This window comes from Plectropomus leopardus, chromosome 22, assembly GCF_008729295.1.
Source record: "Plectropomus leopardus isolate mb chromosome 22, YSFRI_Pleo_2.0, whole genome shotgun sequence".
NCBI lineage: Eukaryota > Metazoa > Chordata > Actinopteri > Perciformes > Serranidae > Plectropomus > Plectropomus leopardus.
Genome location: NC_056484.1, coordinates 14,127,319 through 14,150,323, shown reverse-complemented (window position 1 = coordinate 14,150,323; position 23,005 = coordinate 14,127,319). Strand labels below are relative to the sequence as shown.

General features: G+C 39.0%; 1 long non-coding RNA gene across 1 annotated transcript in view; it reads right to left on the bottom strand.

Annotated features, from left to right (window-relative positions):
- Window positions 1-1,329: 1,329 nt before the first annotated feature.
- Window positions 1,330-23,005, bottom strand: part of LOC121961179 — a 48,083-nt gene continuing 26,407 nt past the window's right edge. Inside the window, exon 3 of the long non-coding RNA XR_006107030.1 lies at window positions 1,330-1,439. This is a non-coding gene — a long non-coding RNA (uncharacterized LOC121961179). The remainder of the gene's footprint in view (window positions 1,440-23,005) is intronic.

The following is a 23,005-nucleotide window of genomic DNA, read 5'->3' as shown; positions in this document are numbered from 1 at the left end:
AACTTTTATATTGCAGTATTGCTACTTTTTCTTAAACACAATATTCGAATGCTAAAGGCGGGACTAAGTCGTTGTTTTGCAAATCGCACGTAAGCCTCAAATCACAAGTCAAGTCTCAGGTCCTTTGAGTTTCGAATCCTAAGCAAGTCAAAATGTGCTCTTCCCCAAATGTGATGCTATTTTAACATTAGAGTAATTATATGTCAAATCTACAAAATCCATGAATGCTTTTTTTTTTTTAAACAAGTTTGTCCTATAATGTTTAGCATTTTGCAAACTGCCATCAGTGCCGACCACTGTGTAGTTTTGTACGTAAAGAAAATAATCTTTGGTATCCTTTTTTCCCCAACTGTTGCTCTAACGTAACGTTAGCTCGTCATGGCTCTCTCCTGAAACTTGACTGGATGCTGTCGAATTGGTCCAAACTAAGTCGATCTAAGGAATTAAGTGTCGACTTGCTGAGAATAAATAGTGTTAATGCTGGTTGATACAAGAAATGAAGGGAAGTTCTTGTCACACTTTTCGGCTTTCGGCTTTGGGAAAGATTTCAAGTTTTTTTTAAGTCAAAGGGCTGAAGTCTAAGTAAAGTCATGAATTATTGGTGTTTCAGTCAAGTTGCAAGTCTTCTTGATTTTGTCGTGTCTAAAGTCATAAAAATTCGGACGCGATTCTGAGTCAATGTCATGTGACATGGATATGTATAGATATGTATATATGTTGAGATAAACTGTACTTTTACTTGAATACATTTGCTGATGATACTTATATATTTTTATTTCAGTAAAATTTTGTTTGGGATTGATCTCTTTTAATGGAGTTCTTTGCCACTTTTTCTTGAAACTGAAAGGGAGACACTACAGCTAAATTAAGTAAACTATTTACAAGATATCAACATGAAACTTCCCCAGTTGATTATTACATTAAGACAATCATTTCTGGCATTTTAAGTTTTCCACAATATTCTGTTTAAAAATGAAAATGAAGCATTATCTACTTGAATTTGCACTTTTTGTATTAATTTCTAGAACAGAAATCAAATCTAAAATAAACACAGAAATTTATATTTTCCGCTTTCTTTTCACCAGTCTGAAAGAAGATGTGCTGGAACCAAGATACACCTGGCCTCGCCTGAATACTTCCTGAACGACTTCATTTCTTCACATATTACGTGTTTAATTAGTAATCTAACAGGCAAATGATTAGACTGATATGTAAATATTCTTTACTTTACCTTATGATACTACATCTCAGTGCTAAGCAGTCAGAGAATACTGATGAAAAAGATTTCATTTTGTTAAAAAGCAGGAAGTAAGAAGAGATAGGGTTCAGGTGTGTGTTTTATCTGATCTCTGTGTTATCTGGAACACATCCTCGTGTCGGGTGAACATGGACAGCAGACTCCCAGCGTCACAGGTCTCTGCATCAACTCCTAGAGGATCCTGTGACAGAAACAGAAGAGAGGAGAGGTGAGGTGTGTTCACAGAAGAATAAATATTCCACCTGAATGAGAGTGAAAAGCTTATTACACCACTGCGGCTCTTTGGTTACTTAATGAGTCAGTCTTCTGGCTCTATCACCGCATTATCCTTTGCTTGCTGAGTACCTCAAACATCAAGAAAGACATGTCTGAGAGCTGTGCAGAGTTTCAGCTGTCAATCTTAAAACTTTTTCCTTTTTCCTGAGAAAGTGTGGAGTCGCAAAGAGCTCATACTGTGATTTCACAGACACACCCACAACTTAGGGCTTCAAGCAGCCATTAACCACAAACCAATTACGTCCCTTGTTGAGCAGCAACTACTTCTTGATGACTACTGCGGTTTACAATGCCTAATGAAAAGTTAATAGTGAGCACATTCCTGCACCTGCCAACGTCTCAGCTGAGGTGAAAATTGTTGAGAGTGGGTGAATTCAGGATTAAAACCACAAAGCATTTGAGTAAAATCCTCCATATTCTCCCCGTTAACCCTTTGAAATCTGAGCAAATTGGCTTTATTTCTTTGCGAAACATGGGAAGAAGGCAATGAGTAACGAAAGAAGAAATGACCCAAATATTATTAAGAAATTAGTACAAATAAAAGAAAAATTCCTGAAAATTATTTTTGAAAAAAAAAAAAAAAAAACACAAAATGACCATTAAAAAGGTGCTTAAAAAAATAACATTTTTATAATGTAATTTTAAATATTATACATTGAATTTTTCCCTAGCTTTTTTCTTTTTTTTTCCCTAGACATTTTTTCAAGCTATTTAAACATATTTTTCTTAATCAACTTATTTCTTACGATTTCTTAGGAAATTGCTTATTGCCTTTTCCCATGTTTTTGAAAGAAATCACACCAATTTGCTCTGGGGGGGTCAAAGGTTTAAATACTAATCAAAGGCATCCGAAAGCACAAGACAAGCAATTTCAAAGGTTTCAAAGGATTAAATACTGAACCTACACATTTAGCAAAGAGGAACCGATCATATACACAAAAAAAAGTTTTGCTTTTAATTTATCATCTAAAAGGCAGTGGAAATTGTTTGGGATAACACTCCACACAATGAGCTGTGACATCTTCATTGAAAAATGATTGATTGGGCTGCCAGGGAGAGAGGCTGTTTGAGAGACAGATCGCTCAAACAGCCAAGCTGTAAAAGCCCAATAATATGATGAATGGTCTATTTACCTAACAGATGAGGAGAGACTTGCATAAGATTAAACGTGTGCTTTTGGACGTGTTCTGGTCACAGAATAGATAGAAATTTGAATAATATGTCTGTGTTCTCTGTCAGAGTGCAAGTTGGAAATGAATTTAAGTTGCGGGTGATTTTTGCCTGCGCGTAATGCGCCTTGGCTCATTTATCACAGCGGACTGTGTGGCAGCAGGGAAAAAAAATGGGTTTATTGATCATGATATTATTCTTCATACCTTTGTGGATTTCCACCTGCACACATCAGACAAACAAAAGCCCTAAAGAGTCCTCGAATATCACGAAAAGTACAGATATTTGTGATTAATTCACTATAAATTGAATTCATTTCTTTCTACACAAAGAAAGATTGAGCCACATTAACACTACGGCAAAACCATTATTAGTACGCATTATTCTCCTTCACTGGAGGCCTCTGAGTCTATATACCCATGTATCATAAACGGACCATTTAACTCTTATAACTTGCACAAACTGTATCTAAAGTCAAGCCACTAATCACTTAACCAAACAATGTCTCTGAGGATTGAGCGCACATGTTGATATAGTGACCCAATTTTTTACCCATAGCATCTATAATTGATGTGCAATAGATGTAGCAACCTCAGATCTGATAAGGGCTTGGCTCTGATGGATCTCCAGATAGGCTTTCGTGGGGGGAACAGATGTAGAATCGTGCATGAGAGAGGGATGGGGTTGCCTGTGATCGTTTCCACCCTGCAGCGAACAAAATAGCCCTCATATATCCCTGTAATCTGCATTAGCGGCGGAGCACAAGCCAGGAGACAGCACAGAGGGGGATGAGTAATGGGGCTACCGCTGATTTGGCAGGCCTATATTACACCTCAAAACTGAGGCATGCCCAACTGGCGAGAATATGAAATGAGGATGTCACAAATGAACATCATCCCCCCAGAACGCAGTATTTATCAGCCTATATTACACCCCAAAACACGTTTTGAGCGAGCTACGGGCTATTTGTACTTATTCTACATTCTTCCAGCGGCTTCAGTAACATTTCACTGAAATAGTGCTGCTCGCTGTGTTGGAAAGAAACTAAGTACATTTACTCCATTTAAGTGCAATATGACAGTTATAATCTCCATTTTATGCTACTTTATACTGTACTACTACTTAGCACTACTTGATTCAGCGGGAGAAGATGTCCTTTTTACTCCACGAAATTTATTTGACCAATGTAATTAATTAGCATTTTAGAACTGAAAATATTAGTATTAAAAAACCATTCTGAAAAATGTAAATGTAATAAAAACATAGTATTAAACAACCAAGTAGGCCATCAGTGTCGTTGGACGTTTATATTTGGCTGTATAAACTTTGTGACGTAGAATGACCAAAATTCAATGTGCGTCAAATTCAATTTAAGATAGAGTACTGATGACAGATGACAATGACATTTTATTGGTTTTAAGTTGTGAAGTAACCAAAATCATCTCTTACCAATGGCATCTCGACGTAAGAAAACTCAATTTAGTCATGAGGTATCAAAAGCAGCAAAATGTCATAATCCTAATGTTCACACAAGATGAACTTCTGACATTGTTAGACATTTAAAATTTAATGTCTGTCTGACAAAAGAGTCCAGCATCTATCTGATGTCACATTGACGTCTGTTGCCAGGTGGTCAGTGGTGCCAAACTTTGTAAGCTTGTTACATTTTACAAAAAAGCAATGTGTGCTGACAAGACCACAGACTGCCTGTCTGAGTCACTTCACAATCCCTCAGATTTATTTTGGGACCCTTTGGAGGGAAATTATCTAGTAAAACTAGCTCCACCTTGACCAGCTACAACAATACAGTTTTTAGTCAGGGGGCAGCATATCCTCATTAATATTGTTTATATGATATTTTTGGAATTACCACTCCCAGTTACATTAGGTTTAAGGAAAAGACTCGTGGTTGGGCGTCGTGTGATTACATTCATTATGCAATACAACATGGCATGGTGACATGATGATACGTATTTCAGAAACTCAAAATAACTTCCTGACCTGAGCCCTGATCTCCTACGTCAAAGTCCTGCGTTTGTTTGACACATCCACCGCCCTGTCCTTTTCCCCTATGTGGACTTATTACACTCTTTATTCTACGTTGCCTGATTTTCTCCTTTCCTCCCGTCACATGAGGAACAACAGCTTGCAACACATAGATCACGTGATCACAGTCTCCATCCTCATGAAACTATAGGGCTATACAAGAAATTATAGTGCATTACTTTTTGTAGCTGTATGAACAAACAGTGAATGAGAACATCCTACACAGGGGCCATTTTTTCTGCAAAACAGGAGTTTTTTACTTAAATTTTAGTGCATTTAGGATGTAACACTTCTGCACTTTAGTAATTGAACATTTTTACATTTTGGTGCAGGTACTTTTTCTTGAGTAGAAGGTCTGAGTACTTCTCCACCTCTGGCTTCTCTTGACTGGCACGCTCTCTATTTCTGCCCAGCTCTCAGTAGGTTGTGGAATGAGTAATCACCCGGCATTGCTTTGGCATCTTCTGTCTGAATTACAACCCCCCCCCCCCCCCCCCGACAAAAAAACGAAGCCAGGAGCAACTATCTGACTGACTGGCGAGAGTATGAACACAAGCCCAGAGCCAGGGCAGGAAACAAATGCTTGTGTCCGGCAGCCACGATGGAGTGTATACACACTGAAACAAATCCCATCCAAAATAAAGTGTATTACGAATCAAACCCAAAGGGGAAAAGCAATTAGTTACATCTACTTTATGCCTTTATAACTTTCTTACTTCTGAATCACCCTTAACAGAAAAGAAAGAGGCAGCAGAGTCATTTCTAAAGGAATATTTTTCAATTATGAGAGTAAATTTTGCAAGACAAGAAACTCTAGCTGTAACCCAAATAGGAGAAATCTTTTCATCTCATCTCAAACAGAGCTAAATCCTAAGAAGTGAGGATATAAAATGAGAGCATAACAAACACAGCGCCTGGCATTAAACTCTTGTAATGGCTTGTAACAGGATATGCTTACTTGCTATCTGAAATTAAAGCATAGATATTACATCCCTTGAGGCCAATCAAGTAGTTATGTGTATATTCTGCTGGGACATTAATGTACTCCTACGAACCGGGTGTTTGTGCCTCCTTGTTTGTGTGTGTGAGAGTAGTTTAATTTCCTCTCATAATTCATGGTTTCCCACATTAATAGATTGATTCTGGTGCGCTTGTGTTTCTATTTACAATTAAAATATCTCATAAACAAAACACACAGCTCAGGGCCAGAATACAGTATCTGCACTCTGCTAAAGTTGTTGTTTTTGCTCCACTTTGGGAAGAAATTACCAGGAAGAGAGAGAAAGCAACGGAACAAATGGTGCAAAACTTTTTACTTCTTCATCAGATGCAAGCAACTCATTTAATCAACACTGATGGCTGAAAACATCAGCATATGGTGGCATTAAATTTACATCATGGAGTGATGTGCAGCAGGAGCGTCTGCACATCAACATCAGCTTTCTCTGCAGCCTTTACAGGATATGTACGTATGCAGGCTGCTGTTGCGTGGCTTTTCATTATCTAAGCGACAAATCAGCAAAATGGAAATGCTGAAAAGCTGAGAATAATAGGAATAATAAGTCCAAACAATAGGAGCAGAAGTGCTAGCCCGGATAATAAGTCCAGGAAGATGAAAAGGTGTATGACTGTGTCCATTCAAACCTAATCCTTCATTGTGCTTTTCAAGGACTTTCATTAGACAGCCCACTTCTACAACAGCAATATCAGCCTTTATATGTACAACACACATCAACTACAGGTTCTTGTGTCATTAGGACACCGGCATCTTCATTAGGTTATTGTTAGAGTGTGCATGTGTGATATTCCCTCTCCGGTAACCTTTATACTCCCACTGATAGCCTCTAAGTTTCTGCTGCTGCTGTTTTTTATCCACTGCAGGGGTATTAGAAAATTGCTTTTTCCATTTCACGTGTCTCTACGCTAAAAAAAAGTGCTTGTGGAAGCATTTTGCAACCGAGTTGAAGATTAACTCCCGACTCCCTGTTCGAGTGCAACATCTGACTGACCTGCAAAGGTGAAAGGTGTCGTTAATGTGCTGCACCACTTTGTGAGATGTCCTTTATTTAGAAAACGTAGGTGTAGCACGGGCGCTGACAGCAAATTGGATTGAGTTATTACTGCTATTAGATAACTGCATATTGTTGCATTAATGTAATTAACACTAGTTAAGTGTTAAAACGCATTTCACGAAAGGCCTTAAAGAAACAGTACACCCTATAATCAAAATAACATATTTTTCCTATGACCTTTACTACTTTTTATCAATCTAGCTTTTTTGGCAACTTGACGCATAGTCAGTGATGTTACACGTCAAACGATGATGCTCTAGGTAACCTTTCAACATCTGTGGACAATTGGAAACCCAGGGACAGCGCATAAATTTACACTAGTTACATGCATTGTCTTTACAGGAAATGTTCAAATTCTGCTTGTTAAACAAAATAAACTTAGAACATTGGTTTTGCCAAAAAAAGCACCTGATTAGGTTGAGAAAAAAATTGCGGTTTGGCTTAAAATTTGTGTGTTTGTCACTAGCATAAAGTAACATCGACATATGGCACTTGTGTCGCTAATAACTTAGTTGACACCTGGTTTCACACAAACAGTGATCCCTTAGGGTGAAAGTCTGGAATATGTTTGACCCATCCACTTCCCCGTCCACCCTTTGCAGATTTTCTTGTTGTTTATAGTACGGCAGCCCAGTGTGTCTGATAATGCTGCTAAAGGGTCCATTTTTGTGTCTGTATCTGACAAATTGGGAGTGAGACCGGGTGGGCATTACCAAATGAGATGTCTGCCTTTTCATGAATTTAATAGAACTAGATGGCACTCAGCTTGTGGTGCTCAAGGCACCAAAAAATACAATTTTAAAACTCAACAGCAATGTTCCTTTCCAGAAATCATGACCTGGTTATTTGATAATCCACAGACCTTGCTGTAAGCACTTTCATGTAGGAACTATTTTCTTTCTATCCAACTAAAAACTGTATCACTGTGCAAAAAAAGAAGTGTGCATCTACTTCCCTTATATTCAAGAGAAGGCAGATATCTCTATGACTGATATCTCCAACACTCGCCAACTTACACTAAAACAATCTAGACTGATAAACAAGACTACATGGAGGAGGAATCACATATATTTTTTCATTTGAAGTGAAGTGTCTCCTTGAACAGTAATACAAAACATCAAACCTCACAGAACTTACTCAAGCAAATAAAGCCAGGATAAAAAGGGTAAGAATGCTACTGTCCTTTCTATATTACTGTCTGATGGTTTTGCCAATGTTTTTTCTGATATAGTAACTGTAACCGATTGTCTGCCAGTTATTGCACATTTCCTACTCAGCTTATTGGCTGGTTTTTTTTTTGTAATTTAAATACCTTTATATTCTCTTAATATGCTTAATATTTCAGCTGCTTTTTCCTGTTGTAATATTGCTTTTTGGTTTTAATTGTTGTTTTAATGGTCAGATTAACATCTAGCCATGGGGGAACCGCTCAAAATGAGCCTTTTGGCTAACAGTGTCACATCTGAAGTGGAAGTAATATTTATCGGTGATTCCTATCTAAAATAAATAGAACGAATTGAAATATTTGATAAAATGTCATGAGAACATAGTAATGATACAGCATACATTAAAAATATGGCTTTCTGTGGAACCTAAGGTATACAGTGTGTTATCTAACCTGGTAGCAACCTCAAATTAGTGTCTGATATGATTAAACTGATGTAGTCTGTTAATGCTGTTTGAAAAAGACCCCATACGATGTAGATTATAAGGTATTCTTTGGTTCATGTTCAGCTCACTGAGCAAAATAAAGGCTTACTTTCTTCTCGCCACTGTGTGTCCTTTAATGTAAAGATAGGATGTTTATGTAGGGCGGCAAAATGAAGAAATTATTAATGATCTAAAAATCAAAACCACCCTCCCAAGTATGCAACAAATCACCCTTATCTGCTGCGTCCTTTCTCTTTCTCTCCCGCTTTCATTACTCACTGAAGGTTTTCTCTCTCCCGTTGACTCCAAAGTGAGAACATTTTCATGAAGGCAATAAAACGCTCATCAGTAGAGGCCTGAAATTATTTTTTAATATGACGACATTTTAATGAGGACTGAAGGAGATGGCTGGTTTGGCTGATGGCAGCGTCTCTTTATCAATGAGTGGCAGGGAGGAACTAATGGCAGTAAAACAGACAGGCGGCTATAGTCTCTCTCTCTCTCTCTCTCAGCATGTGCCAATGTCTCTCTCTCACAGCACTTTATATTCTTTATTTGCAGGAATTAAAGTTTGCCAAAATTCAAGTAGAAGAAATACACAAAAACGTTGTCACTGTAACTGAGGATACTGTACTTGACCTTTCTTGGACAGTTACACACTCTCCGTCCGTCTTTTCTCCATCCCCCTCTCCCCCAAAGTGTTTACGTGTTTTGTCATTGATTGGAATTTAATCTGAGGACTTTACAGTTTAGCTGCTCAAGAAAACCTGTCAGATGTGAGCGCTGAGATGAAGTACGCTGCCAAAAGGTCGTCTTATTGGACTGGAGAGGTTATGATGAAATTAAAGATAGAGAAAGACAGGGTTCAGCGTTTGAAATACACAAGTCCACATCAACTTGCCAAAGAAAAACATCCAACACAATCCTTCTCTGTGATCTGCATTGATATTCAGGGTTTATTAAGTAGTTTTTCATGTTCAATGCAAATTACACGCCCTTTGTGAGGATGACCCAAACCTCAAAACTGTAATACAGCTGAGACATGTTGTAAATTAATGTCACAAAAGGTGAAAGTATATATATTGCTGCCAAGATGTGCTAAATTGCTGTCAGACTGTGTTTTTGAATGTGACTTTCACTTGAAGCTTTGAACCTAATGAGTTGTCAAGCAAAAGAACAACAAGGCTTTGAAACTGTACGAAAGTTATGATAAGCAGCAAATTAATGTCAGAATAATGTCACTCATTACATGCTGTTATATAACACAGTGTGATAAGTAAAGAGCTTAATACCTATATTACACACTGCGTTGCTTTTTGTTTTTATAATGAGAGTTTCATTTTTATGATCTTCCGCCAGCGAGTGGTCAGACTTGGCTGACTTTGCCGCCCAAGGTCGGGACGAAAGTGGTTTGTGGAGGAGAGCCCCCTGCCCACCAGATGCTAAACTAAACCACTTCTCTGCCTCCTTCCTCTTTTTACCATAAAAGGTCGTCTCATGCTGGCTACGCCTCCGCAATTAGCATGCAGCCTGTGGCGTGGCCTGTCTGGCGGCGAACGCACGAGCACGGCGCCCTGCTCTCCTAATGAGATGCCAGTCAGTGAGGGTGCCTGCGGGACTGTGAAAAGCGGGGGGAGAAAAAAAAAAAAACCTCCCAGGGTGTTTATGCACCACCTCATGGGTGGTAGAGGAGACTATTGAAGTGCATACAGCCGGCCCGGGCAGGGCAAGCAACTAATTTTACATAACACACTATTTGGCACTTATGCTTTCATCCAAATCATGGTGCTCTACCATGAATGCATGTGCTTTTAGCACCGGTAGCCCCAGCGGCATTGTAGCCCCAACCCTTGCTTTGCTTTGAGCTTTACGGGACATCACCGATACAGAGACACACCGAGTGGTCAAAGTGGTTGTGGATTCAACAGCTGTAGACACAGAAAATAGCCAATGGAGTTACAAAAGCAAAAGGTTTTTCCCTACTTTGAATTCCCATTGCATTACAGCAAAAGATAAAAGACATGTAACAATCATATGTTAGCAGACAGTCCTTATAGGGGCGGTTCACCCCCAAATCAGGCATACGGACATTGTTTTTAAATGTGGTTTCGTTTGTAATCCATGTCATTGGGTTTTTGTGAAGCCAAAGACAATTTTCCAGACTTTGGACAAATAAAGATCTAATCTAACCTTATCCAATCTAATCTGATCTAATCTAATAAATATCTTTCGTCTTACCTGTAGTACTATTTATTAGAGCTGTGCAATTAATCAAATTTCAATTTTGATTACGATTTTGGCTCCCCTCGATTTTGAAAATAAGATAATCGAGATAAAACCATTTGTGCAGCACGATGAGTTTAAGAGCATTGCTCTTGTTTTGTCTTTTATTTTGTAAATGGAGCGCACCCTTTCCTAGTGCTTTGCCCATCCCACCAAAGTCCAAACAGAAGTGCTCTGCATATTTGAAACTTCAGTGTCTCATTTTGGATCCAGACAGTGTGCGCAGCGAGAGAGAAAGCATGAGTGACAACAAGTGCGAGCGGGGAGAGCAGATATGTGCGTGCTGGTGATGGTGACGGTGGTGCTTCAGCGAGAGGAGCAGAGAGTATGACGTCATACACAGCTGTGTGATGAGTCAACAGTTGAGGCTGTTTGTCAGAGAATGAATGCTATAACTCTTAAAGACCCGAAACACGTTCCCATGTCTAGCTCACCAGTTGCTGACTAAAGTGACAGAAGTTAGCCCCAAAGTCAGCAAGCTAATTTAGCCCTTTAGATGGACTGTTACGGTGGACCAGCTTTTCTCATTGTAACGATACTCCCAGCTGCTTCTATACAGATAATGGAGAAAAGTCTGTCTGCTGAGTCTCTCCTGAGTTAGTAAAACAATCATTGATCCTTACTCAAATTCATTTAGCTGTTACTGATACAGTTACTGTTATGTATTGTCACATTATATTAATTGGGATGAGTTTTATTATTACGTGATTGTGAACAAACTAATCAATCAAAGTAATCGTGATTATTATTTTTGCCATAATTGAGCAGCCTTACTATTTATCAATCTAGATTGTTTTGATGCAAGTTGCTGAGTGTTGGAGATATCACCTGTAGAGATGTCTCCCTTCTCTTCTGTGAAATGGAAGATGATGGCATCCTCCCTCAAAGTACCAAAACAATAAATTTGAAAAACTCATCAGCAATGTTTCTTTCCAGAAAACATGACCCATTTAATTTTTTTTCCTACCGGATCTGCCAACTGTGGTAACTATGCAGAAGGAATCCTGTAGTTTGACACATATCAAAAACAATCTAGAAAAATAAATAGCACAACGGGTAAGATAAAACATCTGTATTTTTAATTTAGGGATGAATTATCCCTTTGAAATTACAACATAATATGGGAAGTTTGGATGTCCTCCATAAAATTATGAGCATCAAACACTTATTTTCTTGGCTTTTGCTGAACTTTCACACACCACTTTGTGTGTTCTGCATCATTTTATGGTGTAAATGTGTTGTCAAAATAAAAGTCCTCTGCTACATGTTTTTATTGGGGTGGACAAATGTTCTAAATACTGAGGGGGTGTCCTCTGTGTCCCACCGGATAGCTACACCTATAAATACAACTGTCAAAGAGGTGATAAGTAAAACTATAAGAACAGAATTATGTTTTGATAAACCCACAGCATCAACAGGCTTCTCTGACAACTGGTTTAAGTGCAGAGTTAAAAAAAATAAATAAATTAACATCTAGATGGCATTTGACAGCATTTTCACCCCACAAAAAAAAAAAAAAAAATGGAAGAAACATCCATGCGCCCTACGGTGATAAAATATTAATCCCAGCACTGGTTATCTTATTACTGCATATTAATAGTGCCTCTGTGCAGATCTAGCTGCTTACATACAGTGTGTACTGTTCCTTACCACAGCATGAGGCATAAAAATCACAAAGCACATTTTCCTACAGTGAGGAAGTCATTATAATGCAACTCTAGTCTCTAGTGCTGCCTACGGCAAAAAAAGAAGCTTTTAGGATGCGTGTGTATCTGTTTAAAAACTTAATCTCAATGCAAAAATGCACCAAATAGCTGCTATTAGGTGCCATTAAAGCCATAATATGAACAACATTACCTCTATATGAAACAGAAAGAGCAGTCTCTCTTCACAAAGGCAAACAGAAAGGTTTTGTTTCTGTGTCAGATCTGGGTCTGTTCCTCTGAGGCGTTGTGTACACACACTGTGCCATGTTTTGACCCAAATTGCTTCTTTTTTGCAAAGGGGATTGATGTAACTAGGCCTTTGGAGGGATCTGTGCTAGATGTTTTACCTTGTTACATGGAATTTTCTTTAAGTGATTTTGTTGTGGTTGGATAAAAATCTTTCCTAAATGCCAACACTTCTCTGTTTGTTGTCTGTCTGTCTACATGGTAAAAAAAAAAAAGACACTCACACGGGATGAGCAGTGTACAGCTGATCATACACATCTTAAAACAGCCCTGGGGGTTAAAGACGTGAAGCAGCGACATGCCTCACAAAGCCTCGGTGCTTGCTAATGGCCCCCTGTTTGTAATGGCATCCGTATAGCACCGCTTGACGAGCTGCCAAAGGGGGTGTTCTGTTATTGCGGAGCCAATCACCCACTAAGTATTTGCTGGCTCCTATTTCCTCTCTGCTAATGTGCGAACCTCCCCAATGCCGCAGCTAAATCGACTCTTTACGCCTGACTTGTCACCCTGCAGCGACGCACAGAGAATCCCAAAGATGCATCGGCAGAGGGCAGCCCGACGTCTCTGTTGCCATGGATACGTCTATGGGTAGGGATGTGGCTGGCCGGGTTATGATGCTTTTACTGCAACCCTAAATCATGGAAAGCGATGGTGTTCGATGATTAGGGTGATGAAGCTGACGTGACCTTTGCAAGGGTGTTGTTAGGCAGTGATTGCTCACTTTAATGTGTCTTTGGATCCACGGTGTCAGATGATGTGACGTGGGCGTTGTGTTTGTAAATTGCCTCTCAGTAATAGCTGGATTCATTGGATCTAGCTCAAAAAAAGCCAGAGGTGGAAATTGTACAAAAAAATCTCCCACTTAACTAAAAGACAAAAAAAAAAAGAGCTCAGCAACAACTGTGGTGATTTATTAATTGCTGTAGTAATTTTTAGAAAGTAAAATGCAGAACACTCTGGTGCATGCTTCTTTGATGAGAAGATTTACTGCTTTTCTTTGTCTTATATTACAGTGTTCAAAATATTTTGGGGGGTTTGTACTTTTAGTTGGGCAAAACAAACAATCTTAATATGTCACTTTGGGCTGTGGAATATTCTTTTTTTCTTTTTCTTTAACTGTTTTCTGATGTTACCTAGACTACATAAGTAATCGGGATAAAAAAAAATCATTTGTTGCAGGAACACAAAATCTTTTTGAACAAAAAAATATTATACATACAGCAGGCTTAAAATCAAAACCAATGCGGAAGTGCCAAAAACTGCAATGTCAGAAAAACAAGACGCCGACGCCGAATTGTCGCACTCAAGACTTAAAAACAGAAGTCCACAAACCAATGGGAAGATGCCACTGTAGCCGTGTCTATTATTTTATACAGTCCATGACTGAAAGCCCACTTCACAAAAAGAGTTAAAGCCTCCACTTTAGTAGAAAGCTATTTTTGTAAAAACAGCTTGTATATTTTTTTACAAGTAGCCTATAAAAAGCTCAATCAGACCAATATAATGATAATATCTTAAGATATAGAGCTTTGTGAGGGACCCAACCGAGCTGTCACTGCATGTCAATATGACATAAGAAAGACGCTGGACTCTTTTGTCAGACACACATTGAATTTTGGTTAAAATATAAAACCCTGGCTGACAAAATTTCAAATGTCTATCCATGTTAGAATTTCATGTGTGTAGACATTAACAATATGATGTTTTGCAGAAATTGGGTTTCTGCAAAACTGAATGCTGTTATACGACACCAAGATGACGTTGGCATTAATTATGTAGACATTAGAGCCAGTTAAGTTGCATTTCTAAGGACACTTTGTAAAAAAGTGTTTGGCCAGTTACATGATGACTACAGTTAATATAATTCTGTGATGATTAACTCTCAGTCCAGCAGTTTTCCCAACGGGATAAATCTCATGCCGAAAGGGAAGTTTGTATAGATTTTTACAGCCAGGTAGCAATGTCAAACTTAAAAGTGCACCTGCACGGTAAACTGAAAGGTGCCCTGTTGATAAGAGCAGCAAAAAGCAAAGCTAAGAAAGTGAGAGGCAAATAAACCCCGAAAGATGTGAGTCCTCAAGAGGTCTGTGAGGGAATGAGTAATATGTGAAAGCGAGTCGACGGCTAGAAAGCCCAGACATACTTTGCCCCCCGTTATCGGCCCGCGCAGATGTGCCTCAGCCTTCTCCACAGCGTTCCCATTCGCCACATCCATCACAGAAGTGCACCTTGGGAGATTGAGAGGATGGTGCAAGCGCCAAGCCCACCATCTGCCGTCGTTTAGAAATAAATGACAGGCCCAAACCTAGTGGGAGCCCGTCTCATTCCACTGCCAGCGCCGGTGCGGTGACGGGTCCGCCCAACCTTCCCTTTTCCCTGAAATCGATGTGTGAGACCCCTGCCAGTCATGCTGGAGTGTGCCTCGGAGAGAGACTTGGAGTGGATTTGGTCGGTGAAGCACAGCCCTTTACTCAGGGGAGCGGGCAGGTGGAACAGCGTGGTGAAACCAGCTGTCTCCCCACTGATTACAGCAGCCAACATAGAGAACTGGAGAGCTCATAGACTCGAGGTGGATCCGACCGGAAAGCGGCTGAAGCTCCACTTTATTTGATTAGAGGTTTATTGATGATCTAAAGATAAAGAAACTATCTCTTACAGCAAGCTGGGAGTTTATGGGCTGGCTGTGGGTAGGGCTTTTATTCCAACACATTCCTACTAATTGATATTTCACACATGCAAAGTGTGCAAAGTCCACTGCAGAGAGAAACAAAACTGTGCAATTTAGCAGTTTTCCCAAGGTGGAGATTAAATAAAATTAAGTAGTCAACCGAACCAAATGGACAATCCAGCTACTGTGCGAATGATAAATGAAGCCAAAAGAATCATAAAACTAACACAGACATAACCCTCATCAGGGAGAAAAACTACAACCATGGTATCATTTGCCTAAAACTAAAAAAAAAGCTTTCCACTCCTTGTCTTTAATCTCCTGGAGGATGATTTCCTCAAGCTTTTCTTTGCCAACTGTAAGAACAGGCAAAGTATTACTTCACTGAGTTCTCGTACGTGACAGCTAATATAAGTTTGGCCCCAGAACTGAGACGGGAGGTAGACTTTATTAATTTCATGGATTTGGAAATGAGCCATGGTGATAAGGCTATCACTCTCTTATCTTGGGATGGCGGGGGCGTAATTAAGCCGATAGCCGGCGATGATGAGGAAGTGGTGTGAAAAAAAAAAAAAAGCCTTGGGGATATGAGGGCGGAATCTTCAGGGCTCGTTTACCAGAGGGATGATTAGATTGGCACTTAATTGCCACCTTTTTCTATTTTTAGGGTGGGAGGTTTTCTTATGAGGCTCTCTCCCCCACGTCTTCGATTTTTTTTCCTGTGGTCAAGGTCAGTTTAAAGAATAGTTCGATTGTTAAATGGGCTGAGGGCTGAGTCAAAGGGGTATGTGGCGGTTTAGATCGAGGAGAGGGAACATGTCCACCTTCCTTGGCTGTGTGGATATCTGGGAGATTGGGGTCAAGAGTAGTTGGACTGCAGTTTAATAGACAGAATGTTTGCTAGAAATGGCTAAGTTTCATCTCTTGAACTTTTACCAAGAGCCTCAGACTCTGATAATTGTTTTGTAGCAACAAAACAGGGTTACAAATCAGTTTTTATTGATTCCACGTCTCACTGTCTCGCTGTACTAAAAAGCCTGAGTCAAAGCCTGGACATCTTCTGAATCCTATTTCATGTCTGATAATGACCAGGACGACCTGAGCACAGCTTCAGAAAATAGTTTCAATATTCTCTCTGCAGTGGCTGGGGTAAAACATATAAAATATACTTCACTCCAATCCGAATCTGTAGCACAGAGAATGAGTGTTTAAACTCCTGTACTCTTCACTGACAATTACTGCCAGAGTGATCAAGACAAAGGCAAGGAGTTTCCCAGAGGGCAGCAAAAGTGCCCTGATCTCAGGCATGAAAATGTTATATTATAAAGTGTGAAACCACAACTGAGAGGCTGAAAGTCTTCACTGGGCTTGAAGTCGACCTGAGCCAGCAATGGTAAAAAAATAAATAAATAAATCGCTGCTCTAACTCCAAAGTCCTGTGAAGTTCAGTCACCTTTAGTATTTGCACTTCAGTGATTTCATGTTTCCTACTGAATTCACGGTTCGACTGCATACTTTCATACAAGAAATCAAAGTTCTTGTTCCATCACAGACCAACCGGCCAGTCTCACTCCCAACTCGTCAAATACCAACGCTTGGTCACTGGCAATCACCATAAGATACCACCGAATCGAGGCACCCTTTAGCTGTGGTTTGAGACACAGCGGCAGGCAGTGGCATTTTTTTTAAGCACCAAGCAACCAAAATATTATGAAAAGCACAAAAGTCTGCAGAGGAGGTGGATGGGTCAAACAAACTATGGACTTTCACTTGGGAGAACTCTGTAAGTGTCCTAAAACTCAACCAAAAGAGTTTTTTAAGGACAACGCAATGTGTCAAGTCACGTGATGTTGCATTATGTTGGTGACAATCGTACTAATTTATTCTTTTGTGGCCTATAGTTAAGGAAGTAAAAAAAATTAAACATAGGTAAAAAACATTTTACCTATGTTGTAATTTTTTTTTTAAGAAGACCATTCACTTAATGAGCAGAAACTGTACATTTCCTGTGAAAAAAGGGAGTTTATTTTGAAAAGACGCAATGTATGTAACAAGCTTAAATTGACAAGCTGTCCCTGAGCGCCACAAACTGATGCTGGAGGGATACCTGGAGCGTCATAGTTTGACATGTAGGGCCACTGACCAAGGGTTGCTATTTGACGAGTTGGGAATGAGAACATGTTGTACAGACAAACCTTAATGTTCACCTTAATCAAGCGTAATTTTGACCTTTCCCAAATCTTGTACAAAATCATATAAACAAGTATTTAAGTTGCCTAACCTAAACTATATCTCCACCATATACTAGCTAGACTTCTTGCTATTACATGTTTTTATAACTTTAATCATGACATAGTTGCCATGTGCATCAGTATTGTAAAAAGAGAAATTTACTGTAGTTGGTATTGGATAAAAACATTATTTTATTTTATCTTATTTATAACTGTTTGATATCAAAATTCCTGTCTGACAATAAAGTTAGGTTTCATTGTATATGTGGTCTGTCTGAGTTTGCACTTTGAAAGATGCTAAACGTATAATGTTGGTGATATTCTTTATATTTTTTCTTGTCAAGAAATCCCCATATAAAAGGCCAAAACCAGCAATGCTAAAATACTTTGAGACTTGCCCCTTTGTTTCTATTGGAGGTGTAAATATTTCAAAAGTATTCATAAATATATATACTTACTTTTTTATGTCTAAATGCTTTCCTAAAACAGCTGGGTACTGTAGTTTTCGGCACACATTTTCAAACAGGAGTAAATAGTGAATTTGTCGGGGACTACGATCAGCTGCAGATTGATACACATTAGAAGCTTGGGAGTATTTACAGCATCAAGGCAGTGTATTTGACATTGTTATCAAAATAAACTACAGTCCCAATGTTTATTGTAACAAAGGAAAATGTCAGCCAGTGCTACACTGTGGCTCACTGATGTGTTTCTGGACAATAATAGAGCTCTATAGCACAAAGACACAAAGACTTGTTAGTTGGACAAATTCATTGTTTGTCTTGTTTTTCATGGGATTTGTTGACATTTGCCAATTATGGTGTTTCTAATTCTAGCTGCGAAGTAGTTGTGCAACACCTCTGAGTTACTGGACATAACGAATTATGACTACAGCCTTGAATGCAGTGGCATTTCTTCAGGAATCCTTGGAGTGCAGTAAACTTTGATAGGGTGACTTTAAATTACCTGTCCACCCAGATTTAATTGCACAACAAGAAGCAACGCTCAAAACTAATGAAGACCTTTGTGCGAGACAGATGTGAGCATATTCCTCCGGTGCCCCCTGACACTCTCGATACCTTCCACTGTAAACATCTCAGCCCACAGAAAGGGGCTGCAAATCGGCAAAGCCTGCCGGTAAAACCATAATCCCTGCTCCTCCGACAGATGCACGGGAGAATAGAGTGTTATCACCCTGGTTGACACACTCCTGTGTTTTCTCCCTGCATCCTCGGGGGTTTATCATTCCAGCATTCATTCCATTATCCCCAGCACACCGGGGCTGTCCTCGGAGCAGGGGAACGAGACGACATGTCAGGGTCACAGAACAAAGAGGGAGCATGTCGAGTCGCGGATTAGACTGGGAGAGGAAGTGCAGGGCTTCAGGGGAGGAAATCAAGGAAAAAGGGGGATGCAGGAGGAGAGGGAACATGAGGGATGTACAGAGGGAGACAGAGGAACAACTTCTTTCTTCTGTCACGGCTACAATGTTGATTTCCCCCTCTGCTACTTGTACCTGATGAAACTCCTGTTTTGCATTTACAAATCCTCCTTTGTTGTCTTTTTTCGAAACATTTATGTTTTACATACAAAACCCCATGAGGAAAAGTGGTATTTTTCTTTCAATTCAGTGGACGCTGCTTGCTTTGATTAAGGCTTCTCAAGAGGATGGCTGACACTGTGCAAGGAAGAAGACGTACTGTCCTATAAAAGGAGGTCTGAAAGACTGACACAAGTACAGGGCATGTATTCTAGTTAAATGAGAAACTTTTCTTTTTCCTTTTGTAAAGCATAATTTGGATTATTCCCTCCTTTGTCCTCTACCTTCTGTCTCCTAAAATGTCTGCATGGGTCTTATTTTTTTGCTCATTTTAACTAAATATTCTGCAGAAACAAGATTATTATTCTATAATTTTCTTAAGGCGCTTACAAGCCACACTTTTTTACATTTCGAGTTGCAAGTTATTATTATTCTAATTATTGATTCACCTGCAGATTATTTTCTGTATATAAATGTGATATTTTGTAGGGGTGCGGGAAAATGGATATAGTATATTGCAATATTTTGTCTGGCAATATTTCATCGATACAAAAACACCAAATATCAATATTTAATATTATAATTACTAATGTTGAAACAACAAATTAAAGTTTTGGTTGGTTACTTGAATAATCAAATGAAGTGAGTGAACACAGAAAATGTGTTTTATGGTGGGATAAAAAAATACATGTTGACAGTTTTCTCTTAATTTGCGGTTGAAAAACAGGCAATAACTTGCGTGATACAGCAATATGTTATCGCACTACACATTATATTGGACAACTATTGTTGAAAAATATTGTATTTTGATCAAAGTATCGTGAAAATATTGTATCTGGGGGCCTCTTGTGATTCCCATCTAAAGTATTTTGGAGGGATTTTGACCATTTATAGTAATTCTCAAGTGGTCAAAGTTGCATAAGAGTAGCACTAAAACGTAAATTATCGTATCATTTCAAATGTTTCTGCAACAACACGAGACATAATTGAGCCTGAGAATGGCCATCATATACTTCCATCATAATTTATAAGCCCTCATACACTCAAAAAAAAACCCAAACATGTTAATTAAATATTTATGACTATAAAAGACTTGACAAACAGTGCTTAGCTGCATGTCAAATTAATTTTCAGGTTCCCAGCTTTCAAATTAGATATACCCCTTCTATATGGTATATAGTGTTGACCTTCTATCTCCCCCCAAAGGTCCCCTGTCCTCCCCCCAAAAAATTTACTTATTAAATTAAAATAAAAATAACAGCAGCTAAAATTTACATTTGAAACAAGAACATAAGGTGCAGCCAGTGAATTTTTTTAAATTACTAAAGTGATAAATCGATCATCAAAATTGCTTCTGTCGATCTACTAATCGATTTAGCATTTCAGCTCTCATAATATTTACTACCTGTTACACTAATCTAATGCTGCAAATTCATGAAACTTGAGCTTATTCAACTCTTTTACTGACTAATGCCTAAAATCTGAATTAATTCAGTTGTGGGCAGATAGATAATGATTACAAATTAATTCCTTTTAATGTTGAACCTGACTACCAAATGAGGTTGTCTTTGGCTGATATGCAACCTGATACTTTAAATTTAAATTGGAAAGATTTGGTGTTAGAGTGTTCAATCTGAATTTAAAATAGGACTTTTCTTTTTTTTTTTTTAATGTGAATCATTTAAAGTTTTCGATACAAAACAAGGTTTCAAAACTATCATAAATATCTTTAACATATAATTCCAAGGTTGTGTGGTGTGTAAATACTGTAATCCATCTGTCGGTAGGTTGTTTTCTTCTTTCAAAGTCTTTCTTTTAGTTAATCAATTATGCACTCAAGCAAAGCATTCTGGAGACACAGACCTAATTTTGTGTTTAACCACAGCAAAGTTGACCTTACCATCTGCATGTAACACACACATACACACACGCAGGTGACACATCATCCCACAATACATCCAAAAAGCTATAAGACGCAGACAAGCACACGCGGCAACCCCTAGATCCCACACTTCATTACACGTCCAGCCATCCCTGACTGGAGTAAATCGATGCAGGATAATAGCCAGCGCCCTCACCCCTCCATCACTCCGTCTCTCCCTCCTCCACCCACTATCCTCCCATCCATCCACCCCCGTTCATACCACAACTCATCCATTCGTCTCGCTGTTTCTACATCCGCACGTTCTTCCATCTCTCCTTTTCTATCCAATCCCTCCATCCAACCCCATATCCTCACATCACCCCGCCATCCTCTCGCGAACAGCCGCCCTCTTCTCCCTCCACCTATCTCACCTGTCTGTTTTCATCCCGGCTGTAGATCATTCCTCTTATCGGGCGCGGCTCCCGTAATACCACTGTCGTATATAACATGTCTGTTGTGATCACTGACAGATGGCCGTGCTGCATTGACAGTAACAGGGATAATAAGTTCATTTTGCATGCGGTTCCGTGTCATTTCCGTCTGTCTGGGTTGCTTCCTATAATTTAGGTTTTGCTGTGTCTCTGGGGAAGGAGGCGTTATTAGTCTGCTGAGGATTCGGCCCGGGTGTTTAAGAATTCCATTTCGTTAAGGGTGTCCGTTTACATGCAAGCCGAGAAGTCGCTGCTGTTACACTTTGTAATGGCTACATTACATTCGTTTAACAAACTAAATTGATACTGCCTTCCAACAGAGGGCTATAAAAGTCGCTGGAACGGTCAAAGTTTTTACAATTCTTCAAACTAGCCTTGGAAATGATTTATTGTGGTTAATGGCCCACTGCAGGGATATTGCATACAATTAAAGCTGTGATCTATTGCGACTAAAAACAACAAAATGGCCTGTCATGCTTGCTTTGTTCACATTCATGAGGTCCAGAAATATTTGAACTGAGGACCCTTAATCATTGATGTTGGGCAATAATCTGCAAAAAGGAGGAAATTAACGGCTTTTATATTTGGTCTTTTGTTTTTGTTATTTATTTTCTATTTTCAATGCGTGTTTCGTAATTCTGAAGCATGTTTAAATGTGCAAGTGCAACACCTTCAAGGTAATTTTAGGCTTCAAAACCACAAAAGGTGGTTTTTAATATGACAGCAGTATTATATTTACACTATAAATTATTACAAAATATGAGTGCTCTTACTCCATGTCTACATCATTCACAACAGGCAAGCGACAACTTCACTTTTCTCTGTCAGCCAAACCAGGTCCTCAAAAACACTGAATAATTTAGAATTAAGCTTTAAACAAGGACTTGATTTGTGATTTGCTAGATTTTCTGGTGACTAAACAATGACAGTGGTTTGAAAGTGGGGGGAAAAAAAGATGATGCATGAAATATTCAAGGGAACTGTGATGAAGTGAGACTCGAGCAAAAAGGAGTACGACAGCTCTCGGATAAAAATCTGACATCAAAGACCCTGAACCTCCCCTGCAATATTTCACACATTAAGGGTGCAAAACATTCCTGTGGCCTGAATCAAAATCACTGCTCACCAGGTATAATACGTTTGCAGAAATTGGTGTTGGTGAACTGCACAACACGCACAATTGAGGATAGAGAGATCTCCCACATGAAAACTTTGACATGTTAGCAAATGCCTGGAAACCTGAAAGTAAATTTCACATTAGTTATTATAAGTTTTGCTTAGTAATAATTCTGTGGTTGTAAAATAGATCATGAACAAATGATGGTTGTGGATAAACGCTCTTTCAACTGGATATTAAAACTCTACAGTGTGTCTGTTTGATGCACAATAGGTATCTTTACATCAGACATGTTGACCAGACATAGTAGGAAAAGCGCAAGTCTTAATAATAACATTAACAATGTCTCTGTTCTATTTAAGTGTCTCAATTAGTCATGCAAGTGTG